The 14,643-nt window shown below is 33.3% G+C and overlaps 2 protein-coding genes across 5 annotated transcripts in view; both read right to left on the bottom strand.

The window, feature by feature from the left end:
• LOC123705418 (neurocalcin homolog) overlaps window positions 1–14,643 on the bottom strand; it is a 77,097-nt gene that overhangs the window by 40,805 nt on the left and 21,649 nt on the right. The window lies entirely within an intron of this gene.
• The window catches only part of LOC123705419 (neuronal calcium sensor 2), a 67,896-nt gene that overhangs the window by 31,998 nt on the left and 21,255 nt on the right, over window positions 1–14,643 (bottom strand). The window contains exon 1 of one of the 2 annotated variants that reach the window (XM_045654177.1): window positions 3,202–3,590. The exons of the other annotated variant lie outside the window; for it this stretch is intronic. The gene's annotated coding sequence lies outside the window, so the exon portion shown is untranslated. Of the gene's footprint in view, window positions 1–3,201; window positions 3,591–14,643 lie in introns of those variants that run through there. 2 annotated transcript variants of the gene reach the window in all.

Here is a 14,643-nt window from a genome sequence, read left to right as displayed (position 1 = left end):
TGTGTAAAAGGAGTATTACGGTAGTTTTAATTACATGGTTCGACGGATTATCCGGGGATAAGAACACTTCGGCGCAAGTTCGTTTGAAATAATATTATGTTAAAAGTAAATACCTACGTATTTTTGAATGAAAATTCTTAAACGGTATTTACTTCATCCGTTAAAAGGAAGAGAAAAGTGTTTTTTGGGGTTCCGTACCGAAACAATAAAACGGGACCATATTTACTGAGATTTTGTTGTCTGTCTGTCTATCTGTCTGTCTCATAAACCGTGATAGCTAGGTAGCTGAAATTTTCACAAATGATATATTTCCGTTGCCGCTATAACAACAAATACTAGAAATTATAAAATATATATATTAGGGGCGGTCCCTACTCCCTATAGTACCGAACCCTTCATGCGCGAGACCAACTCGCACTTGGCCGGTTTTTTATTTATGGTTTTAACTAGTCGCATAATGGTAGGCGCTACAACCATCATGAACCTTTACAGAGTTACGCCTCTGCGAACGGAATCCCAACTCTTAAAGTTTAAGGAAGGGATTTGATAGGATAAGGAAAGTATTGGGATGGAAAAGGAATGGGATACCTACGGGACTCCGGTTCGAAACGGAACAGAGTAGCATTCGCATGCTACTAATTCACGCTAGTTTTTTGTGATGTAATGCCGAAGTTTGTTCGACTCACACATTTCAGAATTTCAGTGATTATTCATACAAAAACACGGAGCTCAAAGTGCAATCTTTTTTTTTGGAATTTTGTTCCTTGTTGATCTATTGGACAAAACCTTCGCACTAAGTATTTCGCTGAATTCAGTTAAATATTTCAGAGGATATTGGCTAATTGATAGCCGCTAGGTCTTCTACTATATAAAAATAAGTCGGGTTTTCCTTCCTGATGCTATAACTCCAGAACGCACGAACCGATTTCCACAGTTTTGCATTCGTTGGAAAGATCTCTGGCTCCGTGAGGTTTGTAGCAAAGAAAATTCAGGAAACATTTCAACAGAAAAGCGGGAAAACCGGGAAAATCATTTTTCACATACAGCGCCTTATGTAATATTTCGTTTAGTGTTTAAACTATGAAGGTGGTATTTAAACATAAGGTGGCGAAACGGAGTTCATTGCGTTTGCTAGTATTTCATATAAATCTATATCAGCGATCAAAATTAAGATATTAAAATCAAACGCTTGTTTGCTTTACGCAATACAGTAGGTAATTGCAAAATTGTAAATTTGTTTGTAACTTCTTTCTAACCTCAACGAACAGGAAGCCAGAAAATGATTAATAAGTAAATTTTTATATCCGCCGTGAAACATTTTAAGTATTTCAATGGGAACTTCCTTTGACCAACTTAATATGTTTTTGTTTTCAGAATTATACATTAGATACCTACAAAAGAGAATTGTATAAATGAAAAACAAATATTAAATGTTGTGACAATTCTATTAAAACATTTAATCTTATTATACAAAGGTATGTTCATAATATAATAAACATGTTTCAAACAAAAGTGTACTTATTACTTAGTATAAGTATACTAAAGACCTCTTTTATAACTGTATTCAAATTAAATTTTATCTATTGTGTCGTAACATTAAGTAGGTACCTACTGGCATGTTTGGAACTCATCTCATGGTGCTCATCGGCAAATATAAATGAAATAAATAGGAGAAAACTTGTTCTTCTCAACTTGTTAAGTAATTCAAACAATAACTTTATATGAAAACACATTTACAGTACCTGGAAATTTTATTATTGCAGAAAGACTTCAAAGTATTTGAATAAGGTCGCAAACTGTACACTGAAAGTTTCCGTTAATTGCATGGAATTGAAATATGGTAACTAAATTGAAACTAGTCTTACTGCGCAAAACTGTATTACGCTAGTTATCTCATATGATGATTAAATTAGTACCGTGTTAAGTTTTGAACTCATTCGTTAGGTTTCGTGAGCGGTTACAAGGGATGGGTCTTACAATAGAAATATAACGTATCTATGAATTTATGAATTGTTGAACGGTTTTATGAATTGTTGTCGTCTGTAATGAAACGAAGTAAAAGAGAAATACAGTAAATCGCTAGACGCCGCTCGTTCTCCCAGTTGTATGATTGGCATTAAGTCGTATAATCCTGTAATCCGCGTATGTGTTTGTACTTAACTTGCGTTATTACATTCGTTTGAATTCACCACCGCAGTTTTAATTAAAATATTTTTTTTTCTGAACTGAACGATTCATTTCTTTTTAAAAATATTAATCCTACGTTAACACGACATGTTTTATTTTAAACATACAAAGTATTAAGCCATTCAGCATTTTTTCTATTTTTTTATCCAGGGTTTGTCTTTAATACATTACATTGAACATACTTATTTTTATTATACACTTTTAGCCAAAGAAAAGAACAGTGAAACATTATACAGATATTCTTTCTTTACAATTATTAGAAGTTTCTCAAATAACTTTTTTACACAATTGGCTATTTTTCTTTTGAAAGTACCTATACTCGTAAAAAGGCTGTTAAGCAGTTTTTGATCCATGAATTTTAATAATACTTTTAATTTTATCCTATCTCATTGTTGCCGACCAAAAATGTTGTTAGCAAATTTTTTACAAGACGCCTCATTAAAATTTATTAATATGTAGAGTCCCCACTACATATTAATAAATTTTAATGACTTTCAAAGCTAATGTAAAAGAAAGCTTATACTTATTACATGGTATTATAGATCTGTTAAATATAATATGCGCATACTCTTTAAATAATTAGAATCTTAACTTATTTCTTCACAAATTTGGGAAGCTTATAGGTAGCGAAAGAACAATAAATCCTCAAGACATGCGCAGTAACAACAATAAGAAATACTAAATCACGTGACTACGGAATAATTTCACCGCTAAAATGTTTTTAACACTATTTAATAAAGGCTCATTTTTACTCATATGATTTTGACGCAAACGTAGGTGATTGTTGCGGTTTACGATTTTACAATCTAACTTTAGAATAATACACCAGATGGCTCACTAACTCTCAATAGAAATATTTTACGTACCGAAGTGCGTAAACATAAACCTTTCATTACACTTCGTAATTTATACAATTATTATTAATTTACATATAAAAATGTTAAAAACATTCGCTTAATAAGCTATGTAAATAAATGCAAGGCGACATCAAATTTATTTTATTAAAATACTTACCTAGATTTCTTCTTTGCTTGAATCAATGAAATATTCGAGTGGACCCCTGAATAAGCGCTCGGAGCACACAGAGTACCTTATATCACGTCTCTAATTGGCAAGCGCGAGCATGATCGAATAAAATAAGTTACACGGCGCGTAAACAGCACAGCAAGGCCGGCGCCGACGGCGACCGTTAGGCGAATATCCCGAGAGAACGTCGTGCACGAACGACCACACGTAATATTCAGATCGATACAGGGACTAACGCGCGATCTCTTCGAAACGTACGGAGCACGACAGGCGGACCGATCGACAAGTGGCTCGGGAGATGGCAAGAACCGCTGAAGACCTATTCCCAGGGACACCTCAACAAATTACTTGCCAGTGACGAAGCGACGGCCGAAATGACGCTCCTCCGCTCTGCATATCATTTTAAATCATGACGTAGGGGGAGTCGCATGAATCTTTCGGAGCATGCGCATTGGGGCGTAGGCGCGGCGGAGAGCGGCGGAGGTGGAGGCGACTATGGCGGACCGTGAGGAACAAAGCGAAGGCACGCCGCGTTTCCGCCGACGACGAGGGTCGCTAAGAAGCCGCACCGTACGCGCGGCCTTACCACCGGCTAAGACGCACGCAACACCATCGATCATCGGCACGCACAGTCGCGACCTCCACAACACTTCACTACACGAGTCAACCTCTTTAAATATATCGATTGTAGGCATAACATGCAACTGCCAACAAAAGCTAAAACCTAACTCGAGCTGAATAAAAACTTGACAATAAAGTGAGCCAACGGAACCGTCAAAACAATGGCAATCGATATTCGCCTTTATGACGACGTGGTAAAATTATTACGCGAACTTGGTTCATGTATTACCTTTGCGGCAAATTGGTGCTCCGGCTGATGTAATTTACGATTGAAATACACAAGTAAAATACATTTCAACCCAAATCGAATATAGAAATATTAAATTCGCTTTGAATAAACTAAGCATATTTGTTCGAAAGCAAATGAGAGTTTGATTTTATAATTGAATTTTATTTTAGTCAGCGTTTTATACGAACGATAAAGCTGTTTTATTTTCCACCACTAAAATAAGCTTTTAGTGTTAGTACATTGGCGCATAGTACGAGGTTTATATAGAAACTGCGTCACAGAAGGAAAAAGAACCTTTTTATTATATGTATTTATACTTTTGGATATCAAAATTTTTCAGTTAAGTAGTAACACGATTGTGTATGCAACAATTTTATAGGCACTAAATAATTTTATATAATAAATATGTTTACATTGCAATAAACATAAATGAATTGACATCTGAACGAGAGCAAGTATTGATTTATCTAGCATACCTACGTATGGATGGATAACGCCCAAAACGAATAAAACCAACAACGCAGACATTAAAGTTTCCTACATCCACAAATTATTCGAATTCAGCGCATTTACCATTTAGGTGCAATAAATGATTCTTTTATTTAAAAATAACATTGATATTGAAAACTTCATATACATATACATATATAGATACCTACTATTATATGAATATATTAAGGTTTAATTTATAAAATACATAAACTAAAAAGTGAAAGATTCCGAAAAAAAAAACATTCGAGATTTGAGATACATCATTGATAAACACAGAAGTGATCACGTAGTTCGCGTTTAACTATAATATATGTGCATTGCTTGGAAATAAAAATGTAATCTTCGATGTTATAAAACTATTTTTGACATTTATAACGACCGAACACGCAGACATTTTAGAACGCGGCTTCGGAATCAATAAATTTTGTATTGGAATATGATATCAATGAGTTGAAGACATTTATAAATTTAAAATAAGTTCATTTTCTCGTGTAGGCCTTTGCTTTATATATGGATGATATGGAAATGAAATGTCAGATATGATGACTGTGTACCTTTTATAAATTTAAGAAACTGAAGTAAGTTTCTATCACGATAACATCTAAAGCGTTAACGACAAGGCTTCATTGCTTACAAATGCTCGTAATCACTAAGTGCAAAATACACATTCAAAATGCTTCCATGCCTGTTCTTTTCTACAGAGATTCCCTCCATGCGTAAACCGAGTCAATCAACCCGTTACGTGGCCGGACTACAAGAACCCGAATTCGACGCAAATAAGACTTTATGATCTTAGACATTGCTGATTAATATTATAAATACCTTTTCATTTATAAAAAATCAGTAATAGTTTAATAAATATAACACAAACATTTTTGTCTAAATTTCCATTAAAAAGTACTTACTAAAAGATTTCATGGAAACAATGTATCGTCTCTCTAATGCGAATGCTTTCATCATTTCATCGTTCGACGTCGAAAGTAAGTGCTCTATAAGTCTATCTAATAAGATATAAAAATTCACAAGGAATACTTCAGAAATTGTTCAGTTAGGGATTTTATCGATTTAAATATACTTATGATACAATAAAATAAAAAGAAACACCTATATATTTTCTTTGTATATCAGGTTGATTTTGTTTATGGAGAAATCACGATATGAAATTCCATCAATCGTATGAAGAGAAAGAAAGTTTTTACACTAATTATGAATTATACAGGGTGTCCCACTATCGGTATACTAAGCGCGACGGGACATTGTAGTCTTGCATACACTGATCACGTAAAAAATATTTAAATAACAAGATAACGGTAATTTTTTTTTTTTATAATTTTTTCCTTAAAATTCATGTTTTCTTCTCTAGCTTTGCGCAGCCCACATATAATACTTCGCTAATGTGAGCATTCTGTCTATGAAAACATAATCTTTAACGATTGCTCACGTGCGAGTGGCAAAGTTGGGTTGCTTGTTAGGGGTTACAAAGAGTTTTAAGAATTCATCTATTTGAAAAACAAATGCATCTGGAATTTTATAAGTATTTTTTACGTACTCAGCGTACGCAAAACTATAACCTCTATTGAGCTTAGAATACCAACGGTGGGACACCCTGTATAAAAATAGGAGGATACAGTGCAAAAAGGTTAAATTGATTTTGAGATAAAAATACTTTGGATTTATTCAACACAAACACATATATCTAAACAAAAAAAAGCATACGAATCGAAATACAAAATCACAAAGTGAGTATAAGTGGTATGAAGTGTGCTGAGTACCTATTGTATTGGTTCAGCATACCTAAATATTGCGTAGCAGCGATGCTGTTATACACCCAAAAAATCTTAACGAAGACCACTCGGAAGGGATAAATAGTTGCAATGAAGTTGTTGAATCCCTTTCAATGTATCTGTAATGTATTTTATCACTGCATCTTGATCTAATACACATACACATTTTTTCCATTTTATCATTCAGCTATAGATGTAATAAGAACGAAAAATTGGAATGCGTCGTGGTCACTATTCAGTAACTAAAATCCGAATGCAGCTTTAGGTAACATCAAGTGTACTTGTCAAGCACGTAGAGTAATTGCTTGTCAAGCATTTTTGACCGCCTAGGGAGTACTTAACGTAGAAACACGACAGCAAAAAGGTCGCAAGTAACTACCGCACTCCTTCATACAAGTAAACGAAAAGCTGTGCATTTTCAAACCAACATTTTCTCATAAATTACCCTTAACATTTGTTATTTTAAAACCGCATGTGTGAGTGTAAAAGAAAAGGGACACTTCTATAAACACACCTTTATAATTTCCAGTGAATTCTTAAACACAAAGCCTTTCTGTACGTAATACAATGTTGCAACAAAAGAAACTTTACAAGGAAAAGCGGACGGAGTTGTTAACATTTTGAAAAGAGGGAATCTTTAACTAACGAGCAAAAAGTGCAATTGATATAGCAAAAAGTGAACATTACCGTATTCAATGCAACATCGTAATTTTTTTGCAGTTTTCAATCTATCTTCATCAACAAAATTTAAGAAAATTTAGCGTTCAAGTTAGTTTAAGTGAAATTTATGATATTAAAATATGAATTATTATACGAAGTTAATTGGGAAATGCATTTACGCATCCCCCTCAACAGTTTCAGGTAGGCTATTTCAATAATTGATTTTGGTAATAGGTATTCTATTCCGGGCTTTGCTACTGTATATAAATTATTTAGGATTTTGGAATATAGAATAGCATTAAATTGAATACAAGGCAAGTTACAAAGGCAAGGAAATTCTAATTCAAAGTGGAAACCTTTGGATTGTCAGTTAGATAGATCCTTGAAATGTGCCAAGATAGTGCCTCAAACGAAAGTCTAGTTACAATCAGAGATGCTTATATGCACTATCTAAATACCCAGTACCTCTAATAGTAGAAGCCTGAGCATTAAATACGAAGCCTTATAAAAGTAAATAAATAGTTAAAAATCTTCAGTTCAGTGTATTTTAAACATTACTCAGAGATAAGAGAATAATTCCTAGACTATAGCGCGTTGAGAAGAAAGAACATTAAAGTATTTTTATTTTAAAATGAACTTTATTTTATCGCGGTAGGTTTAGATTAGGGTCTGTTATTTTGTAATTACAGTCTTAACTTTTCATAGTTTTTGTTTCATTTAATTCGATATCAATTTATACATTCAGATCATTTTTCAGTGTCATTTTCAAAGACAAATTATTTCCTAACTTATTTTTCCTTTTGATCTTATAAAGTATACCTGTATACGAATTGATATCAAACGATCTAATTCCGATACAATCTCCTCTTGCTTCTGTAAACAGAGCGCAAAATCCTGATAGCTAAGTCTCGATACATATACTAAATCCAATCATCAATTTCCAACGGCTTAAACTTAGTATTTGCAACAGTTTAAAGTTACTTGCGCGGAATATGTAATACGTATAACCAGTTCTACATTTGTGGATCAAGTAACACGATTGCTGCAAGTTGAAACATTTAGATTGCAAATGTTAAAGCAAGTGTTTGCAATCATGTTCAATGTTCTCATATCACTCGCATACCTAGTCGAACAATACCAACATTGTTTAATAGAGAATAATTTGTACATTATGCAGGTACGCTGAAAAACCATTCTTTTATAATTCGTTGTGTAACACGGTCTTGAGTCTTTCAATATAAAAATGTCAAAAATACCAAATTAAATATTTTGGTACCAAACAAGGCTTTTCAATTGCAATTTAGTAATACAATATGTTTCCCCTACAATTAGTTTACTTCAATGAACTTACAACTAATTAGATAAGATTTAATCTCTCGATCCTGCAACACAAAATTCGTGAAGAAGAAGATCTAAGATACAATACAACGTGCCGTGGAATTACATTTAAACTTGTAAGATAAAGTTTTTCGATTGCGACTTAGAACTCCATCATACAATACAATATGCACATACGAAACATGTTTAAAAATTTACGGACCGTCTTCTTTGGCCTGACAGCTGTTGAAGAATACTTCGCGATTTCACAGCAAACTGATCCCTTCTAATTTTTACGTTTCCTGACAGTTATTCATTACGCGAATCCATCAGACAGCTACAAGCGTGCCTTCTCCTTTATGATTATATTATATTGCAATGTCTTGTAGATATATCGCAGTAGATATATGGATGGAATGAATCTTCAATAGATTTTCGGCAGATCAATTTCGAAAAAAAAATGACAGCCTGTTATCTGCATATCATCTAGAAATGAGAACAAACAGCGATGGTACTAGAAAAAATTACCAAAATTTTAATCATATGAAACGTTGAATCTCTTCAAATCACAAAGGACCATAGTTTTTAATTGCGAAAACCTTAATTGAAACGCGTATCAGGTGAGTAGCATTCATAAAAAATTAAATACCTGATTATTAAATAGTTAGGTACTTAAATTTTTAATAGTAAAAGAAGTCAGAACAAACCAGATGCTTGTGAACATTGATTCATATCAAATCAGATACACTAAATGGAAACCATTACACGTCACTGGATAAAAGCAAATAATATTGTGAGCTTGCCATGGAACATAAACAGTAATGAGGCTTTATTAAATCGCGGATACCAGAATCAATACCAATGATATTTACCAAAGCTAGCTCGACGTTTGCGGTTGTTCTGTACATGCTACCGACATATTAAAATTTAACCAGTCATTGAAACGATGCCCTTTGACGTCTGATTTGAATGGACCAAACAAATTCATCTCTACAATACAGAAAGCTTCACAAACGTCTATCATCAAACAAAGAACAAAGGAAAAGGTAAACTGAATGTATGGAAGTTATAAAACAAAGACGGAATATGGTACACGTATAGGTACCTACCTATAATGGAGTTATTAGTTGAAAACGTGCAATCTGCAAGTACATGCTATAGAGAAGATTTTAATAAATGATTTTCCATTTAAATTGAATCGATAGTTATTAAGCACAATTTCCAAAGGTGTTATTTCAGTAAGAAATAATTAATGAATATCGGTCGTGATCGTCGTATTATTAGACAACAGTGTAAATTATAATTATTCCAGTTAAAACTATTTCGGGTTAATCAATATCTGAGAAGCGTTACTAAGAGATCCTTTAAACAATAGCGAACTTAAAGCGATGCTTTGAATACAGTATCAAGAGTTAGATTCACGAAATATCGATTTGGTCTGAAGCACGGTGCCCGTCTGACTGCCTCAACTTCTTACCGCAAGCCTTACTTTTAACTCATTTTCATAGAGTATAAATACTAACATATTAGAGTATTATAATGCAAACATATTGTAATACTCTACTATTTTATCTTCAAAAGGATAAGTAAGTTTTAAACATGGGTAGATAATGTACAATGAGTTGGTTTATTTTATCTACACAGGGTCTCAAGGTTCAGTAACTTTCTGAAAGATTTAGGTACAGCCAAACAAATTTTTTGTTAACTTTATAAAGCTATTACTAATATATTTCTACAAGAAAACGCGATCTTGTAAAAAAAATGTAAATGACTGTAATGAGGATATTATCATAACATTCATTTGTTTCGTAAAACAAATGCAACGACTGTATTTGTACGAATAGGTATATCATATATTTTATACTAAAAACTGAAATAACAGCAACAACAAAGTTCTTATAATCTAAGTAGAATCTACATCCTTATAGTTTCCCATTACAATATAAACTATCATGACGAACGAGAGCTTATCTACTTGTTCACGAGCTACGAAACGGTCAAGTTATCTTTTAGTTTAATGAACTGAGGAAACCTAAACTATATAATAAATATACTAGTTGGTAGATTTTACCCTTCACACTTCAGTTCTAAATTTAATCTCAACACTGAGCAAATAAAAGTTGATATATATATATTCTTGAAATCATTTAACAAAATGAAATTTATTATGCAACTAACGGATGGATCTGGTTTAATAATTTATGAATTGCGCAATCTTTTATTCTCTTCTTAACAGGTAGAAGTCGTTATAGGTTTACAATATTGCATAAAAATGAGCTATTTAGCAGTTATTAACACTGTAACACTCGAAACGGTCGAAATTAATTTCTTTGTAGGATCTATCAACGAAATCAATTCGGCAGTATGATCCTGATGCCGAACCATATAATTAATACTTACTATTCTTACCTTAACTTATCACTGTTTTTTTATATATAACTGTTTAAACGAGCAGACACAATTTACTACCCTCTTAGATTAAAATTAAAAATAAATAGGTATATAAAAATTTCCCAGCATGTGAGTCAGATTTATCCCCCTTTGTACTTTGCAATCTAAATATGTTACATATAATAATTAAAACCCGTTTTCCATTACAACGCGTTAGTAGTTAGAACTAGGTATATGTATAAACCGTTGTTAAAACTAGTAACGTATTAAAACTAGAATTTACTATAGGTATTTTTGCAAGGAAACTGTCTTGTATAATACTATTTAGTCATATACTTCAGATGGACAATAGTTGTTATAATAATAGTTATTAATATTTCTGTCTATATACACATTTTCGATTTCAGGGAGTTTCCACCCCAAGCAGCACTATGGACCAAAAGATAACATCAATTAGTTACTTCTAGTTTTTATGGAATTTTCCCTAGTTAGAAGTTATTGTAACAAAGGCATTTAGTAACAACTAATTATAACTAGGGAATACAAGTGGTTACTTACGGAAAACTTTAATTGTATTTATACCTTTTCTTACACCTACGTTTAAATGACCTTTTCTTTAACCTATTCGCACTACGATTTATGGTACAAAAAATAGAAAATTCGAAGAACCTTAACAATACAAAACAGTCTGTAACACGGAGTGCATTCGTTTCCCCAGATGTTCCCGTGATTAATATTCTAAGTTAATTAAAAGCACTTGCATCAGGTCTTACAATAAGTAACAAGCGCACTGCAATATAAATCGAAAACGAAATAGTCTTCATCAGGCACGGTTAACAAAAGCTCTCTATTGTTGCAGCTGAACCTCTGACGAGGGACGACGTCTTTGAACGTAGCAACAATGCAATATAACTTTTTAAGACAAAGGTGGGCTACCTCACGCTTGTATAGTAACAATTTGTTGCATCTAATAATGGCAGTCTATCCTCCTCCACTTTATTACTTTTAATATCTTTATCTATCTAGGTATAGGTACTATCTAATAACATAAAGCTGAAGTTTCTTTTTGTTTGTACGAATTAGTCTCAGTAACAACTGGACCTATTTCAAACATTATTTCACTGTTATATACCTACATTGAGAGCAGTGGTGGCTCAGTGATGAGACCTCGGACTTCGAATCGATAAGTCCTGAGTTCGAGACCAGGCGAGCGCGCAGGAAATAAATTGATTTTTCAATTTATCAGCGCATGTTGTAACATCACCACTGCTCAGTGCTCGAACGGTGAAGGAAAACATCGTGAGGAAACCGACATGTCGAAGAATTAAATAGTTCGACGACATGTGTCATCCGCCAACACGCACTTGGCCAGCGTGGTGGATGGCCTGTACCCTCATAGGAGGCCCGTGTCCCAGCAGTGGGAACGTATATGGGCTGATGATGATGATGATGATGATGATGATGATGATGATGATGATGATGATGATACCTACATAGGTAGATGATTACTGAGTGCTACAGACTTTATATTTACGTACCACGGACGAAAACGGGGCGGAAACAGGTATGAACTGAATCGTCCTGTAACGGACAATCACGAAATGCAAACATTTCTTCCCCACTTTAATTCTTTTAAATTTTTCTTCTTGAAATTCAAACTAACGAAAAAATACATCTTTTGCAACACTCATCTGTACCAAGAACTATAACAATCTATGTACATAAATAAATACTTATAAACATTATACATAATTTATATCAAGTTAATGAATCAGTCGCACTTTGAGTAACTTTCCACCACCGACGCTGCAGATCATAGAATTTTCCATTTATTAAGATATCAAACCCTTATTACGTTCAAATGTGAAAGCTCTATTGTGTAGTTAATAAATAACCTCTGGCCTTCGTCATTGTTTTCTATTTTAAAATAACTTTCATGCTTATGACGACACTGAAATACATCATATCGATTTCAGAAGAATGAACGCCAACTTAAAGACACGTCTTTGATAAATAATAGAAACATTGGTATATAGTGTAACCTTATTTTTCATTTTATATGTTTATTTTATCTCAACTTACGCCAACATGTTATTTGTCGAGTGTGTGAAGTAGAACGGAAATTATAGACTGTCACGCGAATATGAAGCATAAATGTATTTTAATTATAGTACGGTGTTTGTTAATTATTTGCGCTCAACCAGTCAGTTTAATAAATTTTCACCTTTTGTCTTTTTAATTACACATTACAAGCATGAATAGACATTATTAATAGTGCGTCAATCATGAAATATTAATTTAAATGAGTACGAACAATATAACATCGTCTATCCATTATTCTGTAGTGAGAAACAATCAGCGTGTTTTAAAGTATTTTTTTTTTTTTTTATGTCAGAGCAAGCAAAGGAGCAGGTGGGCCACCTGATGTTAAGTGGTCACCACCGCCCATAGACACTTGTAACACAAGGAGTGTTACAGGTGCTTTGCCGGCCTGTATACATTGAACAAATGTTTTAGGTACATATGTTTTACCTATTAACAAAGATGGAACACAGGCATTATTACCTTTGTTACTATTAACTGCGACCTGTAGGCCACCTCATAAAATTCCTTATGTTTGGTTATAAAACTCAAGAATAATTCATACGAAAGCCAAGACGTCTGGAGAATGCGGTTTTTGCAGAGCATTGCTATTCTGAATTAAACTTCAAATAAAGCAGTTTGCAAGTAGGTACTCGCAGCTACGCCAAATACGAGAATAAGATTTTCACATTCACAAATGACTTGAAAAAGTGGGAGTTTTGTATTAATATGAACTAACGAAGGAGTTATAATACGTAGTAGCTTTCAATCTGATCGTTATGAATCAATAGATAATATAGATTTCTTACAGGTAGGCAAATAGACTAAACAGTAGCTTTACTACTTTAATAATTAAACGTTAATAAACTATTCAGGGCATTAAATTCACACTGCAAATTGGATTCCGGGTCAAAACGCATGAACAAATAGAGGATTACGCTTACAAAAGATTCTAGGGGCATTGATGTGTGAGTTGATATGCTATATGTATAAAGCGCACTGGCCAGTGGTATTGTTCACTAACGGTTTTGGGGACCAACGTACATTCTATAGAAACTCCTCAGAGTTTTAACTGCGACATCAAATTCTATTAAATTATTTGTTTATTTTAAATTTTATTGAAGTGAAACTTCTTTATCGGGGTTGGAAAAAAATTTAGCGTAACATTTTTTCGTTACGCGCCATCTTTTTCTTATCCCGACCACGCGTGATTCGACGTATTTCTGTAAAGTTGCATATAGTAAATTATTTTTTGAAAAAATAAGGTCTAGAAGTTTCACTTCTTACGTGTGTACACTAACTAGTACACGCACACATTTTTTTTAATATATAGCCCGAAAGTCTATTTTCGCTGATAGTATGTCAATTAAATTTGTCCCACATTTCTTATAAGTAATTACATAGGTAACATTATTTGAATATCATACACGCGATTCACGGTAGAGCATCAATGAAAAAAAAATTATGAATACTGAAACACCTAAGAAGTCTATTTTTGATCTAATACATCGCGTAAAGTACGTAGTACGTTCGTATTATATGTAGCTTGGCAAATCTCACGCGACAACAACAAACTTTTAAAACGATCATCTATTGACATAGCAACACTCTCCTGACACTAGTTATGTGACAACCCTACGCTATATGTAATGTGAAGCGCTGACGGTGTGCTTTCGTTCGTGAGAACGTTTTATTCCTTTAAATTATAATATTAGAATAAAAATATATTGTGAAGCATCGTGCTCATAATAACACGTATAATGTAATTTTACTTTTTAATTAAAATCATTTAAGAAATATGATTCTTTTTATTAATTCACTGGAAAGTGAATTTAACTGGCGCAGTCGGTAGGA

Source organism: Colias croceus, chromosome Z, assembly GCF_905220415.1.
Source record: "Colias croceus chromosome Z, ilColCroc2.1".
In the NCBI taxonomy this organism is placed as follows: Eukaryota; Metazoa; Arthropoda; class Insecta; order Lepidoptera; family Pieridae; genus Colias; species Colias croceus.
This window is presented reverse-complemented; position numbering and strand designations above follow the sequence as displayed.